We start from the raw sequence: 13,269 nt of genomic DNA on the forward strand, positions 1-13,269 counted from the left end.
TAACTTAGTTGGTCGAGTGGAGTGTTTGTCTAGCATGCCAGAAATCATGGTTTGATCCTCAACACAGCCTAAATTGGGCCTGGTGTGGGACACGTAATCCTGACACCCAGCCTGAATTACAAGGGACTTTGTCTCAAAAGGGGGTGTGGTGGGAGTGGGGGACATGTGAGATAGCTCAATGGTGAAGGGACTTGTTACCAAGCCTGACAACCTAAGGATCCCCAGGATTTACATAATGGAAGGCTTGGACCTTTATGTTCATGCCCTGGCACACATACACATAAATGCACACATATCACTGTACAAAATAGGTAAAATATAATTAAATTTTAAAAAAAGATGCCAGGCAGTGGTGGTGCACGCCTTTAATCCCAGCATTTGGGAGGCAGAGGCAGGCCGATTTCTGAGTTTGAGGCCAGCCTGGTCTACAGAGTGAGTTCCAGGACAGCCAGAGCTACCCTGTCTCGAAAATCCAAAAACAAAAAAGATTAGGAGACTAGCTATGGTAGTACACGACTTTAACCCAGCTGATTCACATCTTCTCTGATTAAGATAGTATTGGTTGCATGATGTTTGGAGAACAGCATTCCACAGCAGTCATTGTAGCTTCTATTTTATGATACTGCAGTTCACATACATTATGCATAAGTTATGACCTTTACTGCAGATGTGGATGGATGTTTTTACCTTGCAAGTACAACTAGTTCTGACTAGAAATGCCAATTAGAATTTTGTTTCTCCACTGGGGATCTGCTGTGACAAATTACCTTGTAAGTGCTATATGTACAGAGAAATTCTGATAAGCCAACTTTAAAAAAAAAAAATATTTAAACAGGGTCTCACTCTGTGGCTCTGGCTGTCTGAACTCTCTGTGTAGACCAGGCTGGCCTCAAACTCACAGAGACCCACCTGCCCCTGCCTCGAGTGCAAGTGCTGAGTGCTGGAATTGAAAGCTGATAAGCCAGTTTTCTGAAGGAAAGAGTTTCCTGGTGAGTGGGTGGTGATTTGCCTTCATGGACAGTCTCAACTCTACCTAGGGTGGTACACACCTTGAATCCAAACTCCTGGGAAGTGGAAGCAGGAGGATCAGGAGTCTTCAAAGTAGTAGAGTAAGCTCACAGCCTCCCTGGGATACATGAGATTCCTTCCCAAAACACAAGAGGCCAGTGAGCTGGCTCTGCGGACAGAGCAGCTTGCTGCCAAGCTTAATGTGAGTTTGCTTTTTCGATTCCACGTGGTGGAAGAAGAGAAGAATCAGTTACATGTCCTCTGACCTCTATAAGCTCGCGATGGCCTGTGATGCCCCCCAACATAGACTGAAATGAATATAATTTTCCTTAGTATATAATTTATTTCTTTTATGTGCATTGCTGTTTTGCATTATATACATCTCTTTGAGGGGGTCAGATACTGGAGTTACAGACAGCTGTGAGCTGTCATGCAGTTGGTGGGAATTGAACCTGGGTCCTCTGGAGGAGTAGCCAGTGCCCCTAACCACTGAGCCACCTCTCTAGACCCTGAATAAATAAAATTGTAAATGCATAAATGGGAAAGAAAAGTCCTACCTCAAGAAGCTGAGCTATAATTTCAAAGCCATCACAGGAGACGAGGCTATCTGTGTGTGACTACTTGGACAAAAGAATTTAAGAACTACTTCAGAGCCACTCATTCTTAATCTTCACAAGAGAATCCCTGAAAAGTACATGGATCATAGCCAACAGTAAGATTAAGTGTGGGTTTGGGGGAAGAGATGCTTCATAAAGCTGCCACTCAGTTCCCCACCGCCTCCCTGTGCTCGCCTTTCAGCCTTTCACTATCATGGCTTGAGGGCACTGGGAAACAACGGTCTTTTGAACTTCTGACTGTAATTCCTCTTCCATGCTTTTAAATTTTAATAAGGCAGCTGTCTTCAGAATGTTCTAATCAGGATAGTGCTGTTTATAAGATTATAGGTAAATATGTCTGAAATGTAATGGAAAATCCAGACAAGGTTTAGGTAAGATTTTAACCCATAATTCATTAGGTAAATGTGTTGCTTGCTTTCCCCCCAAGGTTAAAAAGAGAATAACAGACTATTTTTTCTTTACATTTAAAAATGTTCATTTCAGGGCTGGAGAGATCGCTCAGCCATTAAGAGCACGGACTGCTCTTCCAGAGGTCCTGAGTTCAATTCCCAGCAACCACATGGTGGCTCACACCATCTGTAATGGAATCCGATGTCCTCTTATGGTGTGTCTGAAGAGAGAAGAATGACAGTGTGTACTCATATACATTAAATAAATAATATAAAAAAATGTTCATTTCAAAAAACATGTTGACACACACCTATGAATAATCTCTGCATGCAGGAGATCGGGCAGGAGGATAAGAAGTTGAAGGTCACTCACTATTGGCTACATAAAGTTTGAGGCCAGCCTGGGTTACATGGGACCTGGACACACACACACACACACACACACGCACACACACACCACATTCTTTTCTAGTGTGGCTTGTGATCACAGCACTTCGGAGTGCTGAGGCAGGAGTATAGTAAATTCAAGAACAGCCTGGACTGCATACTGAAGCTCTGTCTTAATACAAACACCTTCATTTCTTTTATGATAACCTAGGAGAAATATATATTTACTTTGCTGTTGTTTCGAGACAGGGTTTCTCTGTATAGTTCTGGCTGTCCAGGAATTTACTCTATTGATCAAGCTGGCCTCAGAAACCTGCCTGCCTCTGTTCCTGAGTGCTGGGATTAAAGGCTAAACCACCATGCCCAGCTCCGTCAGCTCTTGAAATGGCACTATTGTTTGATTCAAAGAACTCTACGACAGTCTTTGGTTTTAGCTGGTGAAGCTTCTCCTATTTACTCTGTATCATGAGGCAGGTGCCATTTTTCTCACACACATGTGCAGCTTGGCTGAATTATGTCAATACACAAGGTCCAGTCTTATATGTATTTGATTGATACTGCTAAAATTGAGAGGAGCTTTGCCCCGGGCACTGACTGGCTGAAGAGCATTAAACAGCTTTTTGTTTCCTTGTTTTCTTTCTCCTGTTTCTGACTAATGCAGACTAAACATATGTGTACAGTTCTTACACAGCATTTTGAAATAAGAAATGCTTCATAAGGCAGACTTGATGGCACACTCCTTTAACCTCAGCAACTTGGAAGGCAAAGGCAAGCAATCTCTGGGCATTTGAGGCCACCCTGGTCTACACAGGGAACTCCAGGTCAGCAAGGGTTATGTGAAGAGAGCATGTCTAAAACACAAAATCTGAGGGGCTAGAGAGTTGGCTCAGAGATTAAGTGATTAAGAGCACTTGTTGCTCTTACAGAGGACCTGAGTTCAATTCCGGCTTCCACGTGGTAACTCAGGACCATCTGTGACTCCAGTTCTAAGGGACTTGAGGCCTTTTTCTGACCACTCCAAGCATCAGGCATACACACGGTACATACACACTCATGCTGGCAAAGCACTAATACACATACAATAAAATACATACATCTTCCAATTTTTAATGTGTGTGTTGCGCATGAGTCATACAAATTAAAATGGTGCTGGGACTGAAAAGACAAACGGACTTCTTAGATAATCAATTCAGATTCCATTTTGTCACTCACTAGCTCTTGCTACTTTGATCAGTCCTTCTCTAAACGCTTCTGTCACGAAGTCAGCCGTGCCTGTTTGCTAGCAGCCACCACGGTGGGGCTTTTTGACTGTTGGCATTCCCTCATAGAAGGAGGGGCTGCAGAGGGCAACTGTTCCCCCGACTTGAGATTACAGCCATTTGGAGGCAGTTCTACCCTAATTGCACATGGCCTCAAAAATCTCCGGATGTGCCAGATCATATATGCTTCAGGTTGAGAGGAGCTCCATCTTCTGAGCTGTGGGGAAGCCATATTCCATTTTGGGTGAAGACGGCAGTATGGCTGCTTTCTGGTTACGCATGCTCCTGTTTGCAGTCTATCATCTATGCTCTGTAAGTAAGCCTAACAGACTCATTGGCTCTCCAGATTGAACTAAGATCGTACTTCGATTCGTCAGTGGAGCCTTAGAAGGATCTAAGAGATATCTTAAGTCTCTCGGGAATGAATTTTTGAAACAATGTTAACATTCACTCCCTCGTTCAGCCCATCCTTGTTCCATGGGTGACGTGAAAACCCTGCTAATGTGCTTTGCCGGCCGTATCTTGTACAGCCAGGTCGTAACTGAGTCTGCCTTGTGTTTTGTAGGTTTTGCTTCATTCACCTGGGCACAACTACAAACTAACACTACAAACCGGTGTCGGTCGCAGTCAGTGTCTTTTCAGATTTGGCTGAGATCTCCCTTTATTGCTGTTGAAGCTGTTGATAGCTTTTCAGAAATGAGACAAACTAGATTCCGTGCCAGCAGTGACAGTATCAGCTGCCATCTTTCTGGATTGTTCTTTGGTACTGTGTTTACATGTTTCCCATACACGTTGAATTCTCACAGAAACCTTAAGTTCCGGGTTTCTATGGATGCGCAGAATGCTGAGTGACTCAAAAGCAGGCCCTCAGGTTCCACACACTGCTTCCTTCTTAGTCATGATCTCAATCAATTAGCGCTTTCCCCAGGGCCTGTGACTGATGGAAAACTAGATTAATCTGGCCTAGAAGCCAGCTCTGTGAGCCAGAAAGAGAAGACCCGTTGCTGGATTTGTGCATCGACTCCATCCTGACTGCTCCCAAACCTCGATTTGCTTGCATCACGGACCTGACCAGGTGCCAGAGGTATCTCCAAAAGGCCGGGAACCTGGAGTGAAGCCAGTCATTCCGTAAAACTACAGCCCCCAGCATGCCTCGCGGCCGCCGGCTCTGCGGCCTGCGCGTGCGCAGAAAAGCAGCTGTGCACGGACCCGGAGCCAGCTGCTAGCTGGACCTGCGGAGGTGCTGAGGTGGCCGCGAGACAGGTGAACGGGGCGCGAGTCTCCGGGCGAGGCGGACGCTCGCCCGCCCCTGGGGTACAGGCCGCGGGATGCGGGCGGAGGGACTTTCCGGCGGCGGGGAAGGCGCTGCCGCCTCAGGCGGGGGCGGCGAGCTGCCGCGGCGCGGCTGCTCCCACGGCGACCCGGGACGCGCGTGACGCAGGACTCGTGTCTGCGAAGTCGGGCCGCCGCGGGCGTCTCGGCGGGTGGCCGCTCTCTCTCAGAGACGACTTGGCTGTTTCCCTTTAAGACTCAGCTTCAGGCCGAGTCTGAGCGAGCTGGCTGCCGAGGGTTGGCATCGGGGAAACTGAGGCGGACGTGTAGGCAGGATCGCCTCGTGTGCGTCCGGCTAGAGTTCTTGAAATTACTCTGAGATTTAGGTGTGGATCCTGACTGCTTTAATATGGCAGGGATAGAAATACAGACGCTTCGAAGTTTATTTTTCAATGACAGATTGTGTCGTGTCTTCCCCTCTTACATGAAATTTATGATGGGCTAGAGTGTGTTTGCTTTTCTTTTTGTTTAGGTTTTGCTGTTGTTGTTATTTTTGTTTTTTGTCTTTTGTAGACTAGAGATGACGGGGGTGGGGTGGGTGGGTGGGAAGGTTACAGTCTGTCCGTCAGTCTATCCATCTATTTCCTTAAAACAAATCTTTCTAGGTAAATCCATGTTTGTAGCCCAGGCTGGCCTCAAACGCAGAGATCTGCCTGCTTCTGCTTTCCAAGTGCTGGGATTAAAGGTGTTCACTCTCAGGCCTCCAAATTCAAATTTTTAACTGGACTAATTTTCGGTTCCATCATCTTTATTTGTAGCTTTTCTGACTGTGCTGGTGACTAAGTTTTAAGGTACACACATTTCCTAGTTCTTCCCCCACCCCCATCCCTTTGTTAGCCTCCAGGTCTCTCCTGACTCCAAGCATTAATTATCAGTTTCCCATACTCGGTTCCCCATGACCTATGTGTGTGTGCTGCTGCTGTTGTTGATTATCCCATATGGAACCCAGGGCCTCCCTCCTCGACTGAGCTGTCCCCAATCCTTATGTAGCTTCATCATTATCTCATCTTGGTTTTTTGGTTGATTGGTTTTAAACTTTTAAGATTTTTTTTTAACTTTGTGTGGTGTGGTGTGTGTGTGTGTGTGTGTGTTCATGAGTGCATCTAGGTACTTGCAAAGGTCAGAAGATGGCTTCAGATCCCCTGTTGCTAGAGCAGCCGTGAGACTGACAAGTTCTGGGAACCACATTCAGGTTCTCTTCTAGAGCAGTACTCATTCTTAACCTCCAAGCTATGGCTCCACCCCTGATTGTTGCTGCTGTTGTTTGCCCCTGGCTAGTCTGGACCTTTCTGTGTAGACTAGGCTGGCCTTCAGTGATCTTCCTGCTTCTCTGCCTGGTAGATGTTGGGGCGTGTGTCAACACATCCAATCCTCTGTCCTTTTTAACCACAGGTGTGTGTGGTCTGTGGGAGAGGGGAGGTGTTTTGGTTGGCCGATATGACCCATGGATCAACGTTAATTTAATTTAATAAGACTGTGGGCAGTCCTGGATGTGGCTTGGGCAGAGTGCTGGTTTACAATGCTGAGACCTTTCGTTTAGTTCCTAGCAAGAAGAAGGTTGTGAACAAGTAGTTGCTGCATTCACCCTCTTTCTTTGAATTTGGGAACTTGACACATTGTCATGGAAGAGAGGGAAGTTCTGAGAAAGTGACTCAGGAGACCATCTCTGCTCTTACACGGCTGTCTTCCCGTGCCTGGATTGCCTGCAAGAGCATCCTACTGGATCAGAGTCAGACAAAATGTTCTCTGTTTGTGTTTTATCCTTATCTCTTCGTTGTTCTCAATGAAGATGAGGCAGAAGCTCAAGACCTCGTAGATTTGGTGACTTAACATCAGTTTCGTCAGCGTGTTCTCCAGACTCTGCCTGTTACTCAGCTGGTAACAGCAGTAATTTTCCACAGCAGCCATTCATGGGCTCAGACTGTCATAAGGAAGTGGGAATAGCACAAAGGGTGGTACACAGAAGAAATAAAGATCCTGTTTGTCATTGCATATAACACAGACTTGGACAGGAAATCCGCACAGGACAGCTAGATAGGAGACGTTAGACACAGGAGTGTGGCTTCTATTTGCAGAAATATCATCGAATCTCTTTTCCCTAATAAACACTGTAACTGTTGGAGTCAACTGTAGGTTTTACTTTGTTTTACATATGTGTAAATAAGGTTTAGAGGTTAAGTGATTTTTGTACAAACACTGTGACACAGCCATCTTCTAGTCAACTCTATCTAGTTCTAAAACCCCGTTTCTTGTGGTGGCAGTGGTGGTGTGTGGTGGCAAGTGGTGGCGCACGCCTTTAATCCCAGCACTTGGGAGGCAGAGGCAGGCGGATTCCTGAGTTCGAGGCCAGCCTGGTCTATAGAGTGAGACAAATTCATGTATAGCCAGGGCTATACAAAGAAACCCTGTCCCCAAAACAAAACAAAAAACAAAAACACCCAAAAACCCCTGTTTCTCCCATGATGCTTGCCGAGTAGCCTAGAGCCCAGGGTCTTCCTGCCTCTACTGTCCAAGTGCTAGGATATAGATGTGTACCACCACTCCACTTTTGACTGTGTTTTGTATTGTCCTATCAACAAGTATATTCAAAGTATTGGGGATGTGGCTTAATTACCTTCTATGTACAAGGCTCTGTGTTCAATACCAGCTCTGCAAAACAACAAAAGGAAAGTATGTTTATGTTTTTCCTCATTCTTGTTCCCACTCCTTCCTTTTAATGTAGTGCTTGGAATCAAACCTAGGGAGTCTCATATGGTGGGCGAGCTCTACCACTGAGTTATATTCTCAGGGTAAACTTCCCATTTTCCTTTTTTGGAGACAAGGTCTCTCTTTTACATAGCTCTGGCTGTCCTGAAACGATCTATAGACCAGGCTGGCCCAGAACTCACAGGATTTGCCTGCTTCTGTCTCCCCAGTGCTTAAAGGTGTGCACCACCACACCAGGCTCATTTTCTTCCTATATTTGTCCTTAAAAAGCAGTTTCTGGGCCTGGGATATAGCTCAGTTTGTAGGTTGGTTGTCTAATATGAATGAAGCCCCATACTTGATCTTTAGCACCACATAACTGGATATGGTGTGTGCTAACGATATGGTGGTGTCTGCCTGTAATCCCAGTCGAGGCAGGGGGGTCAAGAGTTCAGAGTTACCCTCAGCTCTGTAGTTCAAGGTCATCCAGAGATACATGAATTTGTATCAAATGTGGAGTTCAGATTCTACTCCTCTCTTTTTTTTTACTCTTTAGTGTAATACAATCTGGCTTTCACCTTCATGAGCTTCATTGAGTATTCATGGACTTCATGAACTGTATTGAATATCTACTGTGTATCCCACCTTCTCTAAGTTTTGCCCCTAGATTTTAGGGAAAGAAGTCAGAAATTGTCAGTATTATATGTTAAGTGTTTATGTCATAGGCTTTAGTCTTGGGAATTGGGGAAGGACGCTGGACTACTAACAAAGAGAAATAATTCCTTGCTCCAGAAGTAGTATTAGCCTGTATGTGTGGCTCTGTCCTTTCAGGGAGAATCACACCCCCAGCCCGCTCCAGTGAGAAGTGATATGGTTGAAAGATAAAGTACAGGCTCTGGAGTCTGACAGACTAGAACCTGCCTGAGCCACAATTGCGTCTTTGTGATCCCAGCTTTTAGTGTAAGCTCTTGGAAAGTAGGGCCTTTGTCTTATACACCACCTTACCTCTCAAGATCAACAGTAGGTGAGTGAGAACTCGAAGGCTAAATGCCTTATGGGATTCTGTGCTCAACATGGTAGAGATGAGTACTAGTAGTAACATATAACTAAACAATAAGGCAACATTTTCTGTGTACCTTATCTGCTGTTTCGACAGCTCTATTTTTGTTTTTGTTTGTTTGGTTTGTTTTTTTGAGCCAGGGTTTCTCTGTGTAGCCCTGGCTGTCCTGGAACTCACTCTGTAGACCAGGCTGGCCTTGAACTCAGAAATCCACCTATCTCTCTGCCTCTCAAAGTGCTGGGATTAAAGACATGCACCGCCACTGCCCGGCAACAGCTCTATTTTTTGAATATTACATATATAATAAGTCACTCCTCTTTTGCCTAATGATCACCACTCACAAATGAAGCATTCACCTTTTTCAGTAGGCATAGTTAGCTGTTATCTGTGTTTTCTAACATTGTATCACTCTTCTGGTTACATCTTTATCCTTTCTTTTTTTTCATCTTTCTTCCTTCCTTCCGTTTTTTTTCTTTTTCTGAAACAGGGTTTCTCTGTGTAGCCGTGGCTGTCCTAGAACTCACTCTGTAGACTTGGCTGGCCTCAAACTCTGAAATGCACCTGCCTCTGCCTCCTGAGTGCTGGGGAGTAAAGGTGTGTGCTTTTGCATCCAGCTCTACGTTTTCTGCATTTTCAAGCATTTGTGTTTTACAGTCTGTATTTGTGAGGTTCTGTTTGTTTGAGATAGGGTCTCTTGTAGCCTAGGCTGGCCTCAAAGGAACTGTACAGCTAAGAGTGGTATTCAGCTTCTGATCTTCCTGCCTTTGTCTTCTATGTGCAGAAATCACAGGTGTATGTCACTGTGGCTGCCTATATTTATGTGTGTTTGTTTGTTGTTTGTTTTAGAAGTGATCTTGTTATATAGCCCAGGCTGGCCTTGAACTCAAGGTCTTCCTGCTTTTGCCTCCTGAGGACTAGGACTACAGGTATATGCCATCCAAGAGCCGAGCTTTATATTTGTGCTTTTCTTTAACGATGTGTGTTTTAGGTTAGCTTCTTTTGATTCATTGGTTAGCTTTTATTAGATGGGTTCTCAATAAGATAAACATGAAAACTGAAATCAAAAGCACTAATTAATTATCAGAAGTCTCATTCTTTTTTGTTTGTTTGTTTGTTTGTTTTTTGCCAGACAGGGTTTCTCTGTATAGTCCTGGCTGTCCTGGAACTCACTCTGTAGACCAGGCTGGCCTCCAACTCAGAAATCCACCTGCCTCTGCCTCCGAAGTGCTGGGATTAAAGGCATGCGCCACCACTGCCTGGCTCAAGAAGTCTCATTCTTGAAACAGGAGGTAAAACAGGAGATGGCCCATGCTTGTATTCCCAGCTACCATGGAGGCTGAGGCAGAAGATTGAACCCAGAAATTTTCAGGCCAGCCTGGGCAACATAGGGGCGAATTCAGTCTCAATAATAAAAATAACTTTTAGAAAAGGCATGATTTATAATTTGGGTTTAAATGAAAAAATTTTTTTTCCTTAACAAAATAACATGGGCATTCTCAGCCTTTCCTAGATGTGTAGTTAGACTTCTAGCTAACATTCTAAAGACAGGAAACAGCAGGTCATTTCCCACGTCTTATGTTTGCGATCCATCCTTAAATATCCTTAACTTGTGTGACTGAAGCATAAGGTTAAAGTCCAGCACTACTTTCAACCCTTCTCCTCTTTCAGTTTCTCTTCCTGCTCCTTTTTGAGGCACTCTCATATGTAGTTCTGATGCTCTCAACACTGCTGTCCAGGGCAAGCGAGCTGGCTCAGCAGGTTCGGTTCCATGTAAAGGAGACACCTGAGTGGAGTTGTCCTTTTATCTCCACAGTGGCATGGTGCTATGCTGTGGTTATGGACAGGTGCCACCATGCCTGGCTTTATCCTGGTTTTTCTTTGGTAACAGACTCTTGCTCATCTCCAAGATCTTTTGCCTGGTTGGTTGGTTTGCTTTCTTCCTCTCTCTCTCTCTCTCTCTCTCTCTCTCTCTCTCTCTCTCTCTCTCTCTCTCTTTCTCTCTCTCTCTCTCTCTCTCTCCCCTCCCCTCCCCTCCCTATCTCCCTCCTCTCCTCCTCCTCTTCCTCCTTTTTTTCTGGTTTGGTTTGGTTTGGTTTTTTGAGACAGGTTTTCTCTGTGTAGCCCTGGCTCTCCTGGAGCTCACTCTGTAGCTCAGGCTAGCCTCGAACTCACAGAAGCCTACCTGCCTCTGCTTCTCTGCCTTTGTTTCCTCAGTGCTGGGATTAAAGGCATGTGCTACCACTGCCCAGCTTGCTTGGTATTCCTTAACAGCGTGACTTCTGCTCTGTAGTTTACATATGCATCTTCTATGGCCTGTATTAAGCTCCTTTGTTTACCATTCTTTGGGGGTCTCACTTATTAGGTCAACAAATGGTTTTTCAGTGCCTGTCTGTTCCAGGTCCTTCATCATAGGCTGTGGCAGGTCACACGTGTTGCCAGCACCTTACTAGGAAACCGAGACAGACTGCTGTGAATTAGAGGCTATCCTGGCTTCAATATGAGACTTTTGTTTGTTTGTTTGTTTTGTTTTTTCAAGACAGGGTTTCTCTGTATAGCCCTGACTGTCCTGGAACTCACTCTGTAGACCAGGCTGGCCTCGAACTCAGAAATCCACCTGCCTCTGCCTCCCAAGTGCTGGGATTAAAGGCATGTGCCACCACTGCCCAATATGAGACTTTAATTTTTTTTTAAAAAAGATTCATTTATTATATATAAGCACACTGTAGCTGTCTTCAGACACTCCAGAGGAGGGCATCAGGTCTCATTACGGGTGGTTGTGAGCCACCATGTGGTTGCTGGGATTTGAACTCTGGACCTTCCGAAGAGCAGTCAGTGCTCTTAACCCACTGAGCCATCTTGCCAGCCCTGAGACTTTAATTTTTTAAAATTATTATTTTTTTATGTGTATGGCTGTTTTGTCTACATGTATGTCTATATACCAAGTGCCAGTTTGGTATCCTCAGAGAGCAGGAGAGGGTTATCACATCCCATGGAACTGGAGTCATATTACAGACAATTATGAGCTACTTTGTAGGTGCTGGGAGTTGAGCTCACGTCCTCTGGAAGAATAGTCAGTACTCATTTTTTTTTTTTTTTGGAAAAGCATTTCTTTTTTTGTTTTTAAGATTTATTTATTCAGCCAGGTGTTGGTGACACCTTTAATCCCAGCACTTGGGAGGCAGAGGCAGGCAAATTTCTGAGTTCGAGGCCAGCCTGGTCTACAGAGTGAGTTCCAGGACAGCCAGGGCTATGCAGAGAAACCCTGTCTCAAAAACACAAAAATAGAAAAAAAAAGATTTATTTCTTCATGTATTTTATGTATGAGTGCTCTGTCTTTATATAAATATGTAAATGTATTTACATAAATATGAATCCGAAGATGGAATCAGATCCCATTATAGATGGTTGTGAGCCACTATGTGGTTGTTAGGAACTGAACTCAGAACCTCTGGAAGATTAACCACTAATCTGTCTCTCTGGTAATTTTTTTAAAAATTAAAAAAAAAATATATTTTGTATGCATGGATATTTGTCTGCAGTATGTTTATATTCCATGTGCATGAGAGGCCAGAAAGGTTGGACCCTATGGAACTGTACTTACAGATAGTTATGAGCCTCACATGAGTACTGGGAGTCTGACTCAGCTCCTCTGGAAGAGCAGTTAGGACTCGTAACCTCTGAGCCAGCCCCAGCCCCTACAGTGTGAAATTCTATCTCGTCCCTGTCCCATTCTTAAGTTTCTTACATGTCTTGGGTATTGATGTTGGCTGCCATCTGGTATGATTGGCCTAGAATGGGACCTTTCCATGACTTTACCCATGCCATGGTATGATAGATGTGCATAAGAGCTAACATTTCATGGAAGTTGGTGAAAAGTGCATGGCATCTTAATAATAAAACGTTGGGTGTCACATAGTGTTAGTTCTGCAGTATTCTCTAGGTTGAAATAGTCACAGAAGCTTCCTTCATGTCAAGAGGAGGGAACTTAAAAACTCCACCACTTAATAAGGAGGACTGTCATTGTTGAGGATGTGGGATACGCATGTATCAGTCCATCTTTAGAAATAGGATTTCTATTGGGCATGGTGGCGCCCACAGAAAGGCTTTAATAACAGCACTCAGGAGGCAGAGGCAGGCGGGTCTCTGTGAGTTCCAGGTTGGCCTCATCTACAAAGAGAGTTCCAGGACATCCAGGACTGTTAAACAGAGAAACCCTGTCTTGGGAAAAAAAAACAAAAACAAAAACAACAAAAGACCCACACAAAGAAAATAGAGTTTCCATGTCAAATATATAGTAGGATTTTAGTTCTGCTTTGTTGTGGTGTATGGGTTAAAGCGAGGGTTTCAAGCATGGTGCTAGAGGAGGTAAGTACTCAAGTACTTTTCTATTCTAATTTTACTGATAGCTGAGGTTAGACAAGAGTTGTAGCACAAGCCTTTAATCCCAGCATTTGGGAGGCAGAGGGCAAGTGAAGTTCTGTGAGGACTGCCAGGGCCACATGACCCTGTCTCAATACCCCCCCCCCCCAAAA

General features: G+C 44.7%; 1 protein-coding gene across 3 annotated transcripts in view; it reads left to right on the forward strand.

Moving 5' to 3' along the window:
• The first annotated feature begins 4,802 nt into the window (after positions 1–4,802).
• Positions 4,803–13,269, forward strand: part of Sgsm3 (small G protein signaling modulator 3) — a 31,069-nt gene continuing 22,602 nt past the window's right edge. For 2 of the 3 annotated variants that reach the window (XM_031349979.1, XM_031349996.1), the window contains exon 1: positions 4,803–4,923. The gene's annotated coding sequence lies outside the window, so the exon portion shown is untranslated. The remainder of the gene's footprint in view (positions 4,924–13,269) is intronic. The other variant, XM_031349986.1, reaches the window with a different exon arrangement.

The sequence above is a fragment of the Mastomys coucha genome, unplaced genomic scaffold, assembly GCF_008632895.1.
Source record: "Mastomys coucha isolate ucsf_1 unplaced genomic scaffold, UCSF_Mcou_1 pScaffold11, whole genome shotgun sequence".
NCBI lineage: Eukaryota > Metazoa > Chordata > Mammalia > Rodentia > Muridae > Mastomys > Mastomys coucha.